This window comes from Schistocerca gregaria, chromosome 3, assembly GCF_023897955.1.
Source record: "Schistocerca gregaria isolate iqSchGreg1 chromosome 3, iqSchGreg1.2, whole genome shotgun sequence".
Taxonomy (NCBI): domain Eukaryota; kingdom Metazoa; phylum Arthropoda; class Insecta; order Orthoptera; family Acrididae; genus Schistocerca; species Schistocerca gregaria.
In genome coordinates this window covers 387680559-387694618 of record NC_064922.1, presented here as the reverse complement: position 1 = coordinate 387694618, position 14060 = coordinate 387680559, and positions in this window count along the sequence as shown.

Below are 14060 nucleotides of genomic sequence, written 5' to 3'. Positions count from 1 at the left end.
GAAAGAAATACAGTAGAAGAAGAATGGGTAACTTCAAGGGATGAAATAGTGAAGGCAGCAGAGGATCAAATAGGTAAAAAGACGAGGGCTAGTAGAACCCCTTGGTTAACAGAAGAAATATTGAATTTAATTGATGAATGGAGAAAATACAAAAATACAGTAAATGAAACTGGTAAAAAGGAATATAAACGTCTCAAAAATGAAATCGACAGGAAGTGCAAAAAGGCTAAGTATGGGCGTCTAGAGGACAAATGTAAGATAGATATTGCCTACAGGAAAATTAAAGACACCTTTGGAGAAAAGAGAACCACTGGCATGAGTATCAAGAGCTCAGATGGAAACCCAGTTCTAAGCAAAGAAGGGAAAGCAGAAAGGTGGAAGGAGTATATAGAGGGTCTATACAAGGGCGATGTTCTTGAGGACAATATTATGGAAATGGAAGAGAATGTAGATGAAGATGAAATAGGAGATATGATACTGCGTGAAGAGTTTGACAGAGCACTGAAAGACCCAAGTCGAAACAAGGCCCTGGGAGTAGAAAACATTCCTTTAGAACTACTGACAGCCTTGGGAGAGCCGAACCTAACAAAACTCTACCATCTAGTGAGCAAGATGTATGAGACAGGTGAAATACCCTCAGACTTCAAGAAGAATATAATAATTCCAATCCCAAAGAAACCAGGTGTTGACAGATGTGAAAATTACTGAACCATGAGTTTAATAAGCCACGGGGGCAAAATACCAACACGAATTCTTTACAGATGAATGAAAAAATTGGTACAAGCCGACCTCGGGGAAGATCAGTTTGGATTCCGTAGAAATGTTGGAATGCCTGAGGCCATACTGACCCTACGACTTATCTTAGAAAATAGATTAAGCAAAGGCAAACCTACGTTTCTAGCATTTGTAGACTTAGAGAAAGCTTTTGACAATGTTGAGTGGAATACTCTCTTTCAAATTCTTAAGGTGGCAGGGGCAAAATACAGGGAGGGAAAGGCTATTTACAATTTATACAGAAACCAGATGGCAGTTATAAGGATTGAGGGGCATGAAAGGGAAGCAGTGGTCGGGAGAGAGAGAGACAGGGTTGTAGTCTATCCTAGATGCTATTCAATCTGTATATTGAGCAAGCAGTAAAGGAAACAAAAGAAAAGTTCGGAGTAGGTATTAAAACCGATAGAGAAGAAATAAAAACTTTGAGGTTCGCTGATGACATTGTAATTCTGTCAGAGATAACAAAGGACTTGGAAAAGCAGTTGAACGGAATGGACAGTGTCTTGAAAGGAGGATATAAGATGAACATCAACAAAAGCAAAACGAGGATAATGGAATGTAGTCGAATTAAGTCGGGTGATGCTGAGGGAATTAGATTAGGAAATGAGACGCTTAAAGTAGTAAATGAGTTTTGCTATTTGCGGAGGAAAATAACTTATGACGGTCGAAGCAGAGAGGATATAAAATGTAAACTGGCAATGGCAAGGAAAGCGTTTCCGAGGAATGAAATTTGTTAACATCGAGTATAGATTTAAGTGTCAAGAAGTCGTTTCTGAAAGTATTTGTATGGCGTGTAGGCATATATGGAAGTGAAACGTGGACGATAAATAGTTTAGACAAGAAGAGAATAGAAGCTTTCGAAATGTGGTGTTACAGAAGAATGCTGAAGTTTAGATGGGTAGATCACATAACTAATCAGGAGGTATTGAACAGAATTGGAGAGAAGAGAAATTTGTGGCACAACTTGACTAGTAGAAGAAGGGATCGGTTGGTAGGGCATATTCTGAGGCATCAAGGGATCACCAATTTCGTATTGGAGGGCAGCGTGGAGGGTAAAAATCGTAGAGGGAGACCATGAGATGAATACACCAAACAGATTAAGAAGGACGTAGGTTGCAGTAGATACTGGAAGATGAAGAAGCTTGCACAGGATAGAGTAGCAAGGGGAGCTACATCTAACCTGTCCCTAGACTGAAGACAACAGCAACAACAACAATTTCATTGCTCGTTTATTAATGTATAGATATGGAAGACAAATTTTCAATCTTTTAAAACAAATGAAAGCTTGTACTCCGTTGCTACGTCATTTTGTAAAAATATTTCCATATTAGGGTTGGTGCCATTCCGCAACAACAAAAATAGCATGTGTTTGTTTCGTAAGCCATTGTTATTAAAATAACGCTGATAACTTTTCCCATTATTATATTTCAGATCAACATAAATTTATGAATAACAATTAGTCCTTAACAAAAATGTTTATTTAAAAACGAAAAAATTTAGCTCTGCTGCTGTGGCTAATTGATATTTCGGTTTTTTAGTTGGTTATTAGTAATAAATAAAAGAAACACATGATACAACTGAAATCAAACAAATACCGGTTATTCACAACCAACATACCGGTAAACGTTTAAAATGGTCGGTATTTACCATCAGTGCGAAGCGCTGCCGCTGCTTCTAGGATGTCACCCTAGAGCCGGCCGCTGGCGAGAGTATGTCGGTAAATATCGTAGCCCTTTTCTTGCTGGTCTTTGAAGTCTTAACCTATGCGCTGTTGAACGGCAGAGTCCCGAACTCACTTACATCACGTTTGTGACTGGATTACTCCCTAGACTGTTATATATGCTGCAGACGACTTTACTTCTCTCTGGTCTTGCTTTTAGTTAGCCGTTCACTTGTTTCACCCAGCTCCTCGTTACCGTCAATGTGAGTGATCGAAAACTCCGTAGGAAGCGTGGAACTGCAAACGGTCCTCTGATAATCTTTTCACATTAGCGACGGTTTCTTTCGTGGCCAGGATGACGCTGGCTTGAAATGATAATTAAACAAGACCCTAAGCTGTCGACAGGCATTGATATACAGCAACGGGGACAGTTGAAAATGTGTGCCCCGACCGGGACTCGAACCCAGGATCTCCTGCTTACATGGCAGACTCTCTATCCACCTGAGCCACCGAGGGCACAGAGGATAGTGCGACTGCAGGGATTTATCCCTTGCACGCTCCCCGTGAGACCCACATTCCCAACTTAATGTCACACTACAATCGTAGTGCCGCTGCCCATTACACTCATTACTCGCGGCAGACAATCTTTACGAGTCCCGTAAGAGTTCGGTCAATGCGTGTGCATCCAGCACAGAAGGAGAAAGTCAATGGCCAGTTAGTCTTAACTATATGAAGATGGAACAGATACCATCTTCATAAAGTTAAAGCTATCCGGATGGAACAGATACCATCTTCATATAGTTAAGGCTGACCGGCCATTGACCTTCTTCTTCTGTGCTGGATGCACACTCTTTGCCCGAACTCTTAGAGCACTCGGAAAGAGTTTCTGCCGCGAGTAATAAGTGTAATGGGGAGGGGCACTACGAATGTAGTGTGTGGACAGTAAGTTGGGAATGTAGGTCTCACGGGGAGCGTTCAAGGGATAAATCCCAGCAGTCGCACTATCCTCTGTGCCCTCGGTGGCTCAGATGGATAGAGCGTCTGCCATGTAAGCAGGAGATCCCAGGTTCAAATGGCTCTGAGCACTATGGGACTCAACTGCTGTGGTCATCAGTCCCCTAGAACTTAGAACTAATTAAACCTAACTAACCAAAGGACATCACAGACACCCATGCCCGAGGCAGGATTCGAACCTGCGACCGTAGCAGCAGCGCGGCTCCGGACTGGAGCGCCTAGAGCCGCACTGCCACCGCGGCCAGCATCCCAGGTTCGCGTCCCGGTCGGTGCGCACATATTCAACTGTCCCCGTTGATGTATATCAATGCCTATCGATAGCTTAGGGTTTCGATTTAATTATCATTTCATTCTAAGAGAGCTGCATGGTCGCCGATGGTATCTGTTCTTTCGGACATGTTAGTGACAGAAAGTCTCGTCAGTGGCGTTTAAAGATACAGGTATACGAGGAGAACATGTCCGGAAGAAAATATATCATCTTCATATGACGCTGGTTGGTGTCTCTGGCGTGTATGCTGACTCTATTTGTTGATAGAGTTTCTTAGTAAGTGTTGTAGTGTTATCGCGCTCCTCGGTAATCATTTGACCCCTCGTGAGTGGCACAGACATCTTTGGCGTTTTGTCTCCAGAATTGGGACTCGTCTTGGTGCGTTTATCCGCTGCTGCCATTTTGCTTCCCCTTGCCGTCGAATAGTGAACGACTTAATTCTCACTTTTGACTTTTGATAAGTTCACCGAACAATAACATCCGTGTTGATTTCGCTAAATTCCAGTTGACGGCGCCTCGCTACTCCATTTCATTGCCTCGCAGTCAGGTCAATCAGGCTTGTAAGGAGTCAGTGCGCTGCGTGTGAGCGATGGAGGTTGAAACAATGACAAGTTCAAATGGTTCTAAGCACTATGGAACTTAACATCTGAGGTCATCAGTCGCCTACACTTAGAAGTATTTAAACCTAACTAATCTAAGGACATCACACACATCCATGCTCGAGGCAGGATTCGAACCTGCGACCGTAGCAGCAGCGCGGTTCCGGACTGAAGCGCCTAGAACCGCTCGGCCAGCTCGACCGGCTAATGACAAGTGAATAGGTTGAGAAACTCTTCGTGATAGACGGTCTCGTCAATGGCGTTGACAGATACAAGTGTACGAAGAGAATATGTAAGTATTTTTGTGAAATTTAAGTTGTTTATGCTGTGGTTGGCAGGAGAGCCAACCGTATTGCTAAAGAAGGCCGAAATGCACGCGTCTCAGCTCACGCGGGCTGGCGTGAGGTCTGGAACATGACAAGGGAATTAGAATTGAGAAAAACGGACGTAGCTGGTGGAATACTTAACTTTAATCCATTAATGATACACGTCGCTCTTTATGGTACATGATTCACAATATCAAATATCAATAGTACGGATACTGGCGCCTTGCTAGGTCGTAGCAAATAACGTAGCTGAAGGCTATGTTAACTATCGTCTCGACAAATGAGAGCGTAGAAGTCAGTGAACCATCGCTAGCAAAGTCGGCTGTACAACTGGGGCTGAGTGCTAGGAAGTCTCTATAGACCTGCCGCGTGGCAGCGCTCGGTCTGCAATCACTTATAGTGGCGACACGCGGGTCCGACGTATACTACCGGACCGCGGCCGATTTAAAGGCTACCACCTAGCAAGTGTGGTGTCTGGCGGTGACACCACAGTTTAAATTGTAATGTCAGTTCGCAATTAGGCCATAATCATTTTATTACTTGTGCTCGGTAATGCAACTTCGCTTGTAATGTATTTACATTATGAGAATATCAAAAGGCGAAACATTTTTAACCATACCTGCTGCATGTAGAGAGTCCTAAGTGTGTGTAAAGTGGGAAGGGAAATGTTATGGCACTGTTAATAGCCTACGGGACTCAACACGTACGCTATGGAAAAGTAATACATCAGTTAATAGGGATCAGTACGTCCGCTGTCAGATAAATATGATGGCAGCTAATGGGAATCAAGACGTCCGTTTCGGAATCAGTTCGGGGTCCTCCCGTTTATAAGTTTGTTCTTCCACTCGCGAATGTATTGCGGCCTCACATTGCAGACTGGCACGTGACTGGCTTCTCGTTTAGTCCTACACACGCAGGACTAGGGTGAGGTGTCACGGGAGCAACTCTGTTAGCATCTGTGCAACGTTCTGTGCAGTACCAATAGGCTCGTCAGATTCCTCATTATCTGCCAAGTGCGTGGCATGACCGTTATTCACTGCAAATGAAGTACTAGCGTAATCTGGAATACTTGTTTCTTTCACCAGTTAGCTCCGGTGGCCTACCTGTAGAAACTTCCTTGCTCTCTTCTCTTTCGGCAACACTGATGGCGCCCCTGGTTCCATTTGTACCCCATGTGACAGGATCTTTAAATAAAGTCTACCGGCCTCGTCCTCCATTTCATGATTACGGCTCTTTCCGACAGTGCGTCGTTGCCGATGATAACATCAAGCGACAGCCCACCGATTACAATCGCGTCTGTCTGAAATTCGCTTCGCCTTTCGCTGAGACTTGCTTCTCCACGTGCTTCCTTTTTGCCCCAAACGCAGGAATAAGCGAGACCCCTTCAACGGCGGTTTCAACTAAGTTTCCACACCGGTTCAGACATTTGTACCATCGCAGCACTAAATCCGAGATGCTCGTATGATAGAAATCTTTCGTTGACTGTAGTACCACCAACAGACTGCTGTGTTGGCTTTAGTGCCACATGTGAATCCCTGCGCTGCCAGGAATTTCTTCAGCTGACCGAAAATGTGGACATCACTAGGGGCGAGGTCCAGACGATATGGTGGGTGGTCCAGACTTCCCCAGTGAAATCACTGGAGCTTGTCAGTGGTTCTGACTGTCACATGTAGCCTCGCATTGTCGTGGTAACCATACTGTCCACATCGAGAATCTCTCGATGCTTCTTCCAGACGGCAGCCCGCAAATGTGACAGTAAGGAACAAGAGCTGTCAGCATTGATGGTTGCAACTAGTGGCATGAAGTCCAGCCGGAACGGTTCACTGCGATCTCAGAAAACAGTTAACATCGATTTCCCGATAGATGGCACTGAACGGATATATACAGGGTGCGTCAAAAAAATGCATACACACTTTGAACTGCCATAAACAATTTATTTCTGGCTCTACATGGTTAAATATCTCTGAGAAAGTAATGTTATGTTTCTTCAACAGGTGGAAGCAGTGGCAAGGAAGTAACTGCAACATGGCGAACGTGTGTTTGAGCTTTGAAGCGCGGAAGCAGATAATTAAGTGGTACTGGAAGTTTGAGAATGCAGCTGCGGTTCGAAGACAGTGGAGAAGTGAGTATGGTATAGAACCACCTTCCAGGTTAACAATTGTACGTCTACGAGACAAATTCGAAATTCATGAAACAGTGTGTGATGTGCATAAAGGTCGATCAGGGCGACCTCGTACAGCTACAAGTCATGGTTCCACAACTGAGGCCATGGAACAGCTTCAGCGTTCGCCTCAAAAATCTTCAAGGCAAGCGGCACGTGAGAGTAATGTAAGTGCTAGTAGTGTGCTATGCATTCTGAAAAAAGGCAAGTTTCGTGTGTACACTCCAAGGCTGGTGCAACAGCTAATTGACGACGATCCAGATCGAAGGTTAGAATTTTGTGAATGGGTTCAGGAGATGGTGAGACGTGAACCGGGATTTATGGGTAGCATAATTTGGTCGGATGAAGCCCAATTCAAACTCAATGGAACTGTCAATAGGCACAATTGTGTGTACTGGGCTGAAGATAATTCTCACATTACAGTTGAAAAGGCTGTGAATTTGCCTGGTGTAAATGTATGGTTTGGTTTGTCTGCAAGGGGACTCATTGGGCTTTTCCGCTTTGAAGGTACTGTTACTGGAGAAACGTACCTAACAAAGCTTGCTGACTCCATATTCCCTGCCATTCGTGCATTATACGGTAATGATGAGTTTTATTTCCAACAAGATGGCGCCCCGCCGCACTATCATAGGGACGTACGAGCATACCTGGATCACAATGTGCCAGGCCAGTGGATAAGACGCAGGGGACCAATGGAGTTTCCTGCACGCTCTCCAGACCTCACGCCGCTGGATTTTTTCTTATAGGGCACAGTAAAAGATGAGGTGTACAAACGTAAACCACGTAACCTGGACACACTTTGGAATGAGATTCTGGCGGTGTGCGCAGTAATCTCATTGGACACTTTGGCACGATGTACGGAATCAGTGGTGACTTGTACTCAGAAATTTATTGATGCTGAAGGCCACCAGTTTGAACATTAATCACACTTGCAAAGTACATTTATTTTTCCAATTGGACTTTAAGCTTTCCATTTCCAGTAATTTAAAAGTGTAGAACGGGAAATAAATTTTCTATGACGCTTCAAAGTGTGTATACATTTTTTTGACGCACCGTGTATATATATTCTCACAGGCGAACACGGATGTTTGCACACCAAGCTCCACTGCTTTGATTCGCTGTGAAATACAGTATCCACACTTCATCGCTAGTAACGAAACGGTTCAGGAAACTGTTACCTTATTTTATAGACTAAAAGACGCACTTTTTTCTTCGAAAAATTACCTCCAAAATTCAGATGCATCTTCTACTCGAAATTGATATAAAGTCCAGTGTCTGATTTAAAACTCCCGCCAGTCTTAAAAATGGCAACGCAGACGATGCTGCCGGAAACCCACCTCTGTCTGTCTGCCAACATTGGATTCAACTGGCAGCAACAATGCATCGATGCGACTAACATCAGTTGCAGGGATTCACAAGCATCCTCCTGCCCCGCCATGACAAACGCAGAACACTGTGTAGATTATTACGATGCGTCATAGGTGTTTACAGTGCCAGTAACTTGAAGTGATTTGTGTTATCGGTAACAGTACAACATTTCTCTCAATAGATAGATCGTAGTGGAAAAAAAATAAAAGGTATTCATATGATGCGGGCTTTAAATTGGAAGTAATAGCATAAGCAAAAGAACACATCGTCCCTCCACCAAAAGGAAAAACAATTCACGATTGGCTAGCTAGTAAACAAGAACTGAAAAAAATGATGAAGGCTAAATGTGCCAATAGAGGACTGAATACAAAATGGCCAAAACTAGAAGACGACCAATTGAAATGGATTCAAGAACATCATCAAAATGGCATTGGAATTAATACAAAAATGATTCAAATACAGTCTCGTAAGCTAGCGCTGCAGTGGAACTTGAAATACTTCAAGACAGGAGTTGGTTGGTGCTACAGGTTTTTGAAGCGTCATTGACTTAAGCTAAAATACCTCAGGAAATGCCACAAGTGTATGACGAGAAAATATTATCTTTCCATCGCTTTACTATTAAATATCGAAAGGAAACCAGTGTGAAACTAAGTCAGATAGCGAGCATGTACTCCTAACATTTGATGTGCCGGGTGGCAGAACTGTTTGCCATGAAAAGTGCTAAAAAACAAGTGGACATGAAAAAATGCACTAAACCTCCTGAAATACCGCCAGGTGTTGCTATTCATGTACATGGCAAGGAGTGGTTAGACGAGGCTGGTATGAAACAATGGATTAACTGAGTGTGGGAGAGAAGGAAAGGTGTATTATTGAAAAAGAGTTCTCATCTTTTGCTATATCAGTTTAGCAGTCTTTGAAAGAGTCTGTGAAGGAGAAATTGAGACAGGGAAATACAGAGCTTGCTGTTATTCCGGGAGGACTGATACTTCACAATTGCAACCTCTTGATGTGTGTGTATGAGAGAGGAATGGAACAAACGAATGATAGATGAAACCCAAAATGAATTCACGCTGAAGGAAGCTTTAGAGCAACCTACAACCAAACAAGTATGTCAAGGGATAAAACAGTCGTGGTCTAAAGTGAGAGAAGACATTATTGTTAAATTCTTCAAGAAGTGCGGCGTAAGTAACACTCTCAATGGCAGTGAAGACCATCTTGTACAGGGTGTTTCAAAAAGGACTTTACAACTTTGAAAATTCATACAAATTAATTCATGATACCTACAGCGGTGATTATAGAGTCAATTTGTAGAATATACATCAAGTTTCGTCTACATCTACATCCATACTCCGCAAGCTACGCCGAGTCGCACCATAAGGAGCGCTAGCAGCAGTTACGTTAAAGAAGACTGCCTTCACTGGACACAGGTGTGCTAGCTGTGTGTTTTGATTTAAAGTCCGCGACAACAGTTCAGCGTAATTTCCGTACTAAGTACGTAAAGATCCTTCTAGTAGGCCTTTAATTTGTAAATGGCATAAATGTTTTGGAGAAACAGGGTGCTCAGTAACACATGGGAAATCGTCAGGTCGTCCAAGCACATATGACGACATCGTTGAGCGAGTGAGACAACGTTTTCTCAACAGCCCTACGAAATCGACCCGGCGTGCAACTCGCGAACTGCAAATCCCACATATGACTGTTTGGCGTGTGTTGAGAAATTGTTTACATTTGTAACCGTACAGATTGACGATAGTACAAGCAACAAGAGCCACTGATAAAACTGCTCACAAGGACTTCTTTGCGAATATGCTAAATCGATTATATGAGTATGAACATTTCTCGGACGAAATCATCTTTTCTGACAAGTCTACTTTTCACTTAAGTGGCAAGGTTAACAAACTTGACTGTAGGATTTGGGCCAGTGAAAATTCACATCAAACGATGCAACATGTTCGTGATAGCCCTAAACTGAACGTTTTTTGTACATTGAGCAAGAACGAAGTGTACGGCCTTTTTACCGACAGTAATTTTTGATACCACAGATCGGTGAGGATGACCAACAACGAAATGTTTACTTCATGCAAAATGGTACACCACCCCACTATCTGGCTGACGTCCGGGATTTTCTTGATGACTGCTTTCCAGGTCAATGGATTGGCCTTGATGCGCCAATTGCATGGCCTCCCACGTTCCCCAGACCTGATACCACGCGGTTTTTTTTAATGGGGATTCATCAAGGATATCGTTTTAGTACTTCCTGTGCCGGCTTCTCTACCTGAACGTAGAGCAGGAATTTACGCCGCCACTGAACATGTTACACCTGCAATGCTACAGCAGGTTTGGGAAGAAATTGACTTCGGATGGGAGGTGTGCAGTATACCAACGGTAGCCATATACAAAATCTTTAGTTTAACGTAAATAAACTTGATGTATTTCCCTACAAAATAACACTAAAGCCAGCTCTATATCCTCTTTCAATAAATTTATATGTGTTTTTGAGTTGTAAAGTCCTTTCTGAAACACGCTGTATATGAAGATGACAACGATGAGGAAGAAGAAGAAGAAAAAGAAAGTTCAGATGACTATTTTCAGGGGTTTTAAAGGTCAGTTCGATGTTAGAAACTAAGAATCTTTTTAGGTCTGGCTTTGCATTATAATAATAAAAATAGTAAAAATGTTATTATTTTAAAATTGTTTAAGAATTAAGGTGTATCTTATAGTCTGTAGCGTCTTATAGTCTGTAAACTACAGTACCCCCTTGGCATACCGTTGCAGATGATTCAGTGAAGCAAAGACGCGTTTGCCTCTCATCATTAGGCAGCCACCGCCATGAAATTTTCCGGTGCTCTAAGAACCCATTAGTGAAGTCGTAAACACCTCTGTACGAATTAACAGTCTTCTGGCAAATGTCCTCGAGATGCACACGCCGATCCGCTTTCATCATTCCATTGCATCCCACACGGGCAAATGTTCTCAGCCGGTGACGAACGCGACCTCCTCGAGCCCTCATTCTCATGCAAGTCTTCACAGCCTCCTGCGACCTCACAACAGCACCACCTCACGCTTCTCAGAGCGGCGCACCTTTCCCCATACCTGAGCTGCAAAATGGCTCTGAGCACTATGCGACTCAACTTCTGAGGTCATCCAGTCGCTTAGAACTTAGAACTAATTAAACCTAACTAACCTAAGGACATCACACACCCATGCCCGAGGCAGGATTCGAACCTGCAACCGTAGCGGTTGCCCGGTTCCAGACTGTAGCGCCTAGAACCGCACGGTCACTCCGGCCGGCATTTCCCTGTGGATTTCGATGGGCGTTCGTGCCCTGCTCCATAGAAAACGGATCACACATTGTTGCTCATGCGCTGTGGATGTGTGAAGCAGAACTGCCATCCTCAACAACTGACAGCAGCGCCGTGCCACGGAGCTACCGAGAAATTAGGCTGGGCTTGTCCGATAGAGATTGACCTCTGAGAATGAGTATGTTGACTTCGCATTTACGATCATAATTTGACTGCAAAAGATAGGGGGAACGACTTTCTCATTAGCCCTCGTATTACAAGCAGGGACTGCTGTTTTCTTCCTTTTCACGCATTGTGTGGTCAATACAGTACTAGTCGGCATCATCCTGTCCTTGTGATCGCCAGTACAACACACGGTGTGTTTGATTATCTCCTCTGCATGAGTCGTCTCCTGGGAAACTTAATGTCCCCAATTTCGCCTTTCGTTTAATTCCACCCTAGACAGCGCCTGCGGCGGTGGACTCGCTAAGTTCCCGCTGCGTCTTTGGTCTCGTGAAGTCTGGACACGATTAGCGCGACGTCTTTGATCTGGCGCTTCATTCCTGCCCTGACTACGCGCTCGCTGGTTCCGAGATCGACCGCCGTCTCACCTGTTCGAGTCAGATTGCCCACCTCCCGTATTCTGGCCATGCTCTTGCCACATACATTGCTCGAGTATGTGGAATCCTGCCCACTTGTGTAATATAGGGTGCCTAGGAAGCTGTTTTCTCGGATAACTAGACAACATACAAGCAAGTCATATTAATGGAGTTTAACACAGTAATTGAATTTGAAACGTCCCCTTAGAAAAATTATTGAATTACTGTGCTGGTAACCCCTTACGTTATTTGATTTTCAAACAGCTGAGCAGAACTGAACGTACTCAGACATTTCGCTCTTTACTTATTCTGATCAACACTAAACTGACACAAAATATTTTTAGCGCAACGCAATCTGACTTTCAAAAATCCCTACAAAAGAATGGCCATGACTAACAATAACCTATACCTTTCATGAATGACTTACCTCACAAAAATCTTCGTTACTCGAACTACTGCAATACAGCGAGCGCCACTACTGCCAGCTAAATAAAAGATTCTAACTGCCGAAGGGACTAACTACTGATAGCCATAGTTAGCAAATGAAAGATTTTGATAAAGAACAAACAATGTATTTACCTTAATACACTCCTGGAAATGGAAAAAAGAATACATTGACACCGGTGTGTCAGACCCACCATACTTGCTTCGGACACTGCGAGAGGGCTGTACAAGCAATGATCACACGCACGGCACAGCGGACACACCAGGAACCGCGGTGTTGGCCGTCGAATGGCGCTAGCTCCGCAGCATTTCTGCACCGCCGCCGTCAGTGTCAGCCAGTTTGCCGTGGCATACGGAGCTCCATCGCAGTCTTTAACACTGGTAGCATGCCGCGACAGCGTGGACGTGAACCGTATGTGCAGTTGACGGACTTTGAGCGAGGGCGTATAGTGGGCATGCGGGAGGCCGGGTGGACGTACCGCCGAATTGCTCAACACGTGGGGCGTGACGTCTCCACAGTACATCGATGTTGTCGCCAGTGGTCGGCGGAAGGTGCACGTGCCCGTCGACCTGGGACCGGACCGCAGCGACGCACGGATGCACGCCAAGACCGTAGGATCCTACGCAGTGCCGTAGGGGACCGCACCGCCACTTCCCAGCAAAGTAGGGACACTGTTGCTCCTGCGGTATCGGCAAGGACCATTCGCAACCGTCTCCATGAAGCTGGGCTACGGTCCCGCACACCGTTAGGCCGTCTTCCGCTCACGCCCCAACATCGTGCAGCCCGCCTCCAGTGACAGGCGTGAATGGAGGGACGAATGGAGACGTGTCGTCTTCAGCGATGAGAGTCGCTTCTGCCTTGGTGCCAATAATGGTCGTATGCGTGCTTGGCGCCGTGCAGGTGAGCGCCACAATCAGGACTGCATACTACCGAGGCACACAGGGCCAACACCCGGCATCATGGTGTGGGGAGCGATCTCCTACACTGGCCGTACACCTCTGGTGATCGTCGAGGGGACACTGAATAGTGCACGGTACATCCAAACCGTCATCGAACCCATCGTTCTACCATTCCTAGACCGGCAAGGGAACTTGCTGTTCCAACAGGACAATGCACGTCCGCATGTATCCCGTGCCACCCAACGTGCTCTAGAAGGTGTAAGTCAACTACCCTGGCCAGCAAGATCTCCGGATCTGTCCCCCACTGAGCATGTTTGGGACTGGATGAAGCGTCTTCTCACGCCGTCTGCACGTCCAGCACGAACGCTGGTCCAACTGAGGCGCCAGGTTGAAATGGCATGGCAAGCCGTTCCACAGGACTCCATGGGAGAATAGCAGCCTGCATTGCTGCGAAAGGTGGATATACACTGTACTAGTGCCGACATTGTGCATGCTCTGTTGCCTGTGTCTATGTGCCTGTGGCTCTGTCAGTGTGATCATGTGATGTATCTGACCCCAGGAATGTGTCAATAAAGTTTCCCCTTCCTGGGACAATGAATTCACGGTGTTCTTATTTCAATTTCCAGGAGTGTAGTATTCAAAAGTCATAATACATATATCAGTTCA